This window comes from Camelina sativa, chromosome 3 (assembly GCF_030686135.1).
Source record: "Camelina sativa cultivar CO46 ecotype springtype chromosome 3, ASM3068613v1".
In the NCBI taxonomy this organism is placed as follows: domain Eukaryota; kingdom Viridiplantae; phylum Streptophyta; class Magnoliopsida; order Brassicales; family Brassicaceae; genus Camelina; species Camelina sativa.
This window is the reverse complement of record NC_141882.1, coordinates 17,561,767-17,566,990: the sequence shown is the minus strand read 5'-3', so window position 1 is coordinate 17,566,990 and position 5,224 is coordinate 17,561,767. Positions and strand designations below refer to the sequence as shown.

The following is a 5,224-nucleotide window of genomic DNA, read 5'->3' as shown; positions in this document are numbered from 1 at the left end:
ATTGATCTCCATGATACAAGCCAACAAATTTCATGGGTTTCCAATGGAGGATCCTCTAGATCACCTTGATGAGTTTGACAGAATATGTGGACTCACAAAAATCAATGGAGTAAGTGAAGAAGGCTTCAAGTTAAGGCTATTCCCATTTTTCCCTTGGAGACAAAGCTCATCTATGGGAGAAGACTCTTCCTACTGGAGCTATAACCACATGGGATGCATGCAAGAAAGCTTTTCTGGCCAAGTTCTTCTCCAATGCAAGGACTGCTAGGTTGAGGAATGAAATTTCTGGGTTTGCTCAAAGGAATAATGAGAGCTTTTGTGAAGCTTGGGAGAGGTTTAAAGGATTCCAAACTCAGTGTCCTCACCATGGCTTCAGCAATGAGTCCCTTCTAAGCACTTTGTATAGAGGAGTGCTTCCCAAGATAAGAATGCTTCTTGATACAGCTTCAAATGGCAACTTCCTTAACAAGAATGTGGAAGAAGGATGGGAATTCGTTGAGAACCTTCCTCAGTCAGATGGTAATTATAATGAAGATTATGATAGAACCATGAGGATCCCCTCCACTGATCAAGAGGACAAATACAAGCAGGATTTAAAGATGGTTAATGAGAAGCTTGACAAGATTCTCCTAAGCCAGTCAAAAACCATTCACTTCATTGGTGAAGAAGGATCTCCTGCTTTCTCCTCATGATTGCTTCACTTCTCCTCAGCATTGCTTCCATGCTCCTTAAGTTCCAAAATCACCTGTTTATGCATGAAAAGATGCAAATGCAATGCAACTAAACTCTAATGCAAGAACAGTCCTAAAGCTATGCAATAATGGTCAAAATGGATAGCAAAAGATGCAAAAGATGTGAATATATTAAGGGAAAACAGGGTAAAATATATGAACATCAAAGCTCCAGTCCAGGAAGGAGATAGGGAGTTTGCTGAGTTGTGTTATATGCAGAACCAAGGAGGAGGATACAAAGGCTACAACCAAGGTGGAGGATTCAAGCAGAACAACCTCTATTATAGGAGCACCAATGTAGCCAACCCTCAAGACCAAGTCTATCCACCTCCTCAGCCTCAACAACAGCACAACTATGCACCCAAGCAGCAGCAACAAGTGTTCCAGCCCCAATTGTGTCCCCCACCAGGGTTTCAGACTAACCAAGGCCAGGAACAAGACCTAAGAGCAATGATACAACATCTGTTGATTGGGCAAACCAATGGGAAAATTGAGGTAGCCAAACAATTTGCTGAGGTGAATCAAAGGTTAACATCACAATATAATGATCTCAATATGAAGTTTGAAGGACTTAACTCAAGAGTGAAGTATATGGAGAGCAATATAGCATCTACTTCAGCTCCAAAACCCACCCAAATCCCTGGAAAAGCAGTTCAAAACGCAAGGGAGTTTACTGCCAAAGCCATTCATCTCTTTGAAGAGGAAGTCATTGGGGACAGTGAAGTTCAAGTTGGGGAGGATTGGTCATTTCTTGAAGCTCAGAGTGAAGTTTGTGCAAAGCAGACTGACTTTGGTATTGCACTCGACTAGGTGCTCGAGCATGCACTCTACCGAGTGAGTGTTCGAGTGGTCGATCGAGCTGAAGAGTCAGAAGCTGTCAAGCCTGCTAAGTACATCCCTCCTGCTTACAAACCGCCTCTACCATTCCCAGGACGTTCAAGGCACAGAAGCTTAAGGAATTAAGGGAAATCATTGAGAAAAAACAAATGTTGACTTTGCAACAAAAGGAAGAGAAGGCTTTGAAGGAAGAGGTTGTGATTGAGAAACAAGAAGAAGTGATGGCCATACAAGAGATCATCATTGCTTACCAAGAAGAAGAGAGAGGACCTGCCTTGGAACAGTATGATCCATATCCTCTCTATAAGGATTTTTTGCTTGATTTATCAAAGAAGAAGGCTCAAGCTCAAGATGAGAAGGATCTTGAAGACCTTGGAGGAGTAATCATCCCAATTAAGCTTAAGGATCCAGGTCCATTCTATCTGCCCTGCACACTTAGCTATCTGCACTACAACCAGTGCTTATGTGACTTGGGAGCATCTATCAGTGTGATGCCCTATTCTATAGCACAAAAGCTTGGGCACACTGACTTCAAGTCCACCAACCTTCATATATGCCTAGCTGATGGTTCAAACAGAGATGTGGTTGGCAAATTGGAGAATATTCCAGTCAAGATAGGAAGAGCAAGGGTTCATACAGATTTTGTGGTATTGGAGATGTACAAGGAACCTGAAGATCCTATCATCATTGGGAGGCCATTCTTAGCCACAGTTGGAGCTGTTATTGATGTTAAGGAAGGTCTTGTGACCTTGAACATTTCTGAGGGTATAGCTATGAAGTTTAACATCTATAACCCAACCAACCTTCCTACCATTGATGATCAACCTTTTACTATCAAGGACAAAGGTGTTCATGAAGGTTTAAGTGAAGTGGCAACTCCAAAGGACAATCTCTCTCTTCAAGAAGATTCTGTGGAAAAGCTTAAGAGGTTAGTTCAAGAGTTGACTGGTATGGTTAAGGATCTCCAAGTCAAGCTAAACAAGAGGTCTTTGAGGAAAGCAAGACCAAGGCTCAAGAAGAAATATGGTTTGTGTGTTAAGGGTGAGGTGATCAAGGATCAGACTCACAGTGATCAAGAAGTGGCAGGGAGGATTTCATCACCTCCTTGGTATCTAAACAAAGCCTAAGAAGGCAGCCAAAGTCAAGCTTAGTGACTCTAAACAAGCTCACTAGGGAGGAAGTCCCTAAGGTATCCTTTGTAAATATGCTTTATTTTTTTTAGTAGTTTTGATGTGTTTTGTTTTATGTTTGTGTTGGGCAGGCCTTTCAATGAAAGTGTAGATGGGTATGGAGAGATTTGGACTTGGGGAAGGAGATTCGCAAGCCCACTTGACCAGCCCACGAGAGGTACTCGACCGAGTTGGCAAAGAACTAAGGCCCACTCGATTCTCATTTCTCTAGAATGATTGAGTGGAGGGAAGAACAAGAAGAAAAATTTTGAAATTTCAAACTTTGGTCAAGGAGCTCGACCACGTGTTGGTCGAGTGTGGGGTCGAGTGGCAGCAAAAAGCAGGTCAAAGATTCTCATTTCAAATTTGAATGGTATGAACGCTCCACCCTTGTCTCCTTGCCCCCTTAGCTTCTTTAAATAAAGCCTTACATGATCCTATGTCTCTCACACTCTCTCATTTGCTCAAAACAACTAAAATCAAGTTTTAAAATCTCTCTCAAAGTTCATATTTTGCTCAAGCTTAGCTCTTTTAAGTTTTTGGGTCACTAACCTATTAAACTTAAGCTTTGAGTCTATTCCCTTCAGTTCTATTCGAAAATGTCTTCAAGGATTACTAGGAAGTCTCAACAAGCGGCTGCAAGCTCCATGGAACGTTTTGATGATCGCCTATAATCAAGAGGAGAAGCTGGAAGAACCACTCGACGCCCCACTCGAGCATGAACTCGATCGAGTCAGATGCCGCGTTCAAGAAATCAGTCAGTTGAGGAAGATCCTGAGAGAACTAAAAGTGAAGAAGAAAGGGAGCCAACTCTTAGTGATTTCATGAGGAGAAACAAGGCCAAAGGGAAGAGGCCAGCAGTTTAGATTGAACAAGAGGAGGTTGAGAGTGAGAGTGAAGAAGAAGGTCAGAATTTTGACACTCGCGGTCCAGCTCGACCCCCCCCCCACTCGAGCACGTACTCGACCGAGTCCCGGTCGATTCCCATCGTCGAGCTGCCCCAATCTCCACCTCCAAGTCATCAACAAGACCCCAATTACACCTTTGACAGCATGCAAGATGATGTGGACAGTTTCTTCTCCAATCCTTGAGGTACCACTATCACCTTCCCTTGTACATACCTTAGCATTTGATGTTGTGTTTTGTTTTCGATTTTGAATCCTCTTACAAATTTCTTTCACACAGAGGACTGTGTGATTTAAGTTTGAGGGATGGTTTGAGATAGCATTTGATGTTGTGTTTTGTTTTCTTATTTCAAATTTTTAGCATCATCATGTTAATACTTGCATAGCATCTAAGGCATAGAAAAACCCTAAAAATTTGAAAATTTTTGCAAAAATCTTTATAAAAAAAGAGTGTTCATGTAGTTTGCATTGCATAATAGCATCTTGTTTAGCATGTTTCATGTAGGATTGTATAATATTTGCATTAGGGATCTATGATGAGTTTTGCCTTGTTAGCTTGTTTAATTCACTAGACTAGGATCAATGCCCAAGTTAATAGTACTTTGATGCTAGTTGAGTGGTTAGAAGCATAAGATTGAACCAAGCCTTGAATTCCTGCATTGCATTTGGTCTAAATTGAAGCATGTTGTGATTTGACACCATTTCCTACTTATAAAAACTTAATATTGACTGTTAAATATCAATGTGTGCATTGCTTTAAACTCATGGATACCATATACATATTTGGATCATCTTTCTCCTTTTTACCACTCTTGTTGATCCAAGTAGCTGATTGAATCATTAAAATCAGTTTCCAATACCCTTAACCAACCCTTCTTTCAAGCCATGTTTATTCTTGAGTGTGTGAGGCCTTTTTGGGATTGAGCTTGGTAGAAAGTGTTAGGTTAGAACTGACAAGAATAATAATGCCTTGTATAGTTCTAGTTTGCATTTTCCAAACTAGATAGGACTAGGTGATTTCATTGTTGGGTTTGGGATTTGGTTGTTTGAAAAAGAAAGAAAAGAAAAGAGGAAAAGAGAAAGAAAAGGTTAGAGTCTTTAGGAGGGGTATGTGTTTAAGTAAAATCAAAATCTAGTGAAAGGATGGGAAGTAAAAAAATTGTTGTTGAAGATGGTTCTCGGTAAAGAAAAGAAAAGAAAAGTCTAGCAAAATGCTTATATGTCTTAAGAATAAAAAGAAAGAGAACCATAGCAAATAAGTAAGAATCCCCCATCCCACTAGAAAGATCATATAAGAAACCTCTCCTAAGACTTTAAAATCAAAAAAGAAAAGGGTGAAAGAGAAGAGAAGAAGTGAAAGGGTAGCACTAGGATCAATTGGGTTTAGATTGATAGGATAAACACTTTGGGTGCCTTTGGGTAGACAAGGTTTTGTTCTTATATTTGTCTAAGTGTTCTTACCTTTAGCATTCTTCTAAAGCTCAATCCATTTGTATGAGAGAACCTTGATATTGATAAGCCCCACTCTAAAGAGAGACCATCATTGTCTCTAAACCTTTTACTACCAAGCCAAATGAGTTTA

General features: G+C 40.4%; 1 non-coding gene across 1 annotated transcript; it reads right to left on the bottom strand.

Moving 5' to 3' along the window:
- Positions 1–266: 266 nt before the first annotated feature.
- Positions 267–373, bottom strand: LOC147947071 (small nucleolar RNA R71). Its single transcript, XR_015595625.1, has one exon. It is a non-coding gene; the product is annotated as a small nucleolar RNA R71 (small nucleolar RNA).
- Between the last annotated feature and the right edge of the window lie 4,851 nt (positions 374–5,224).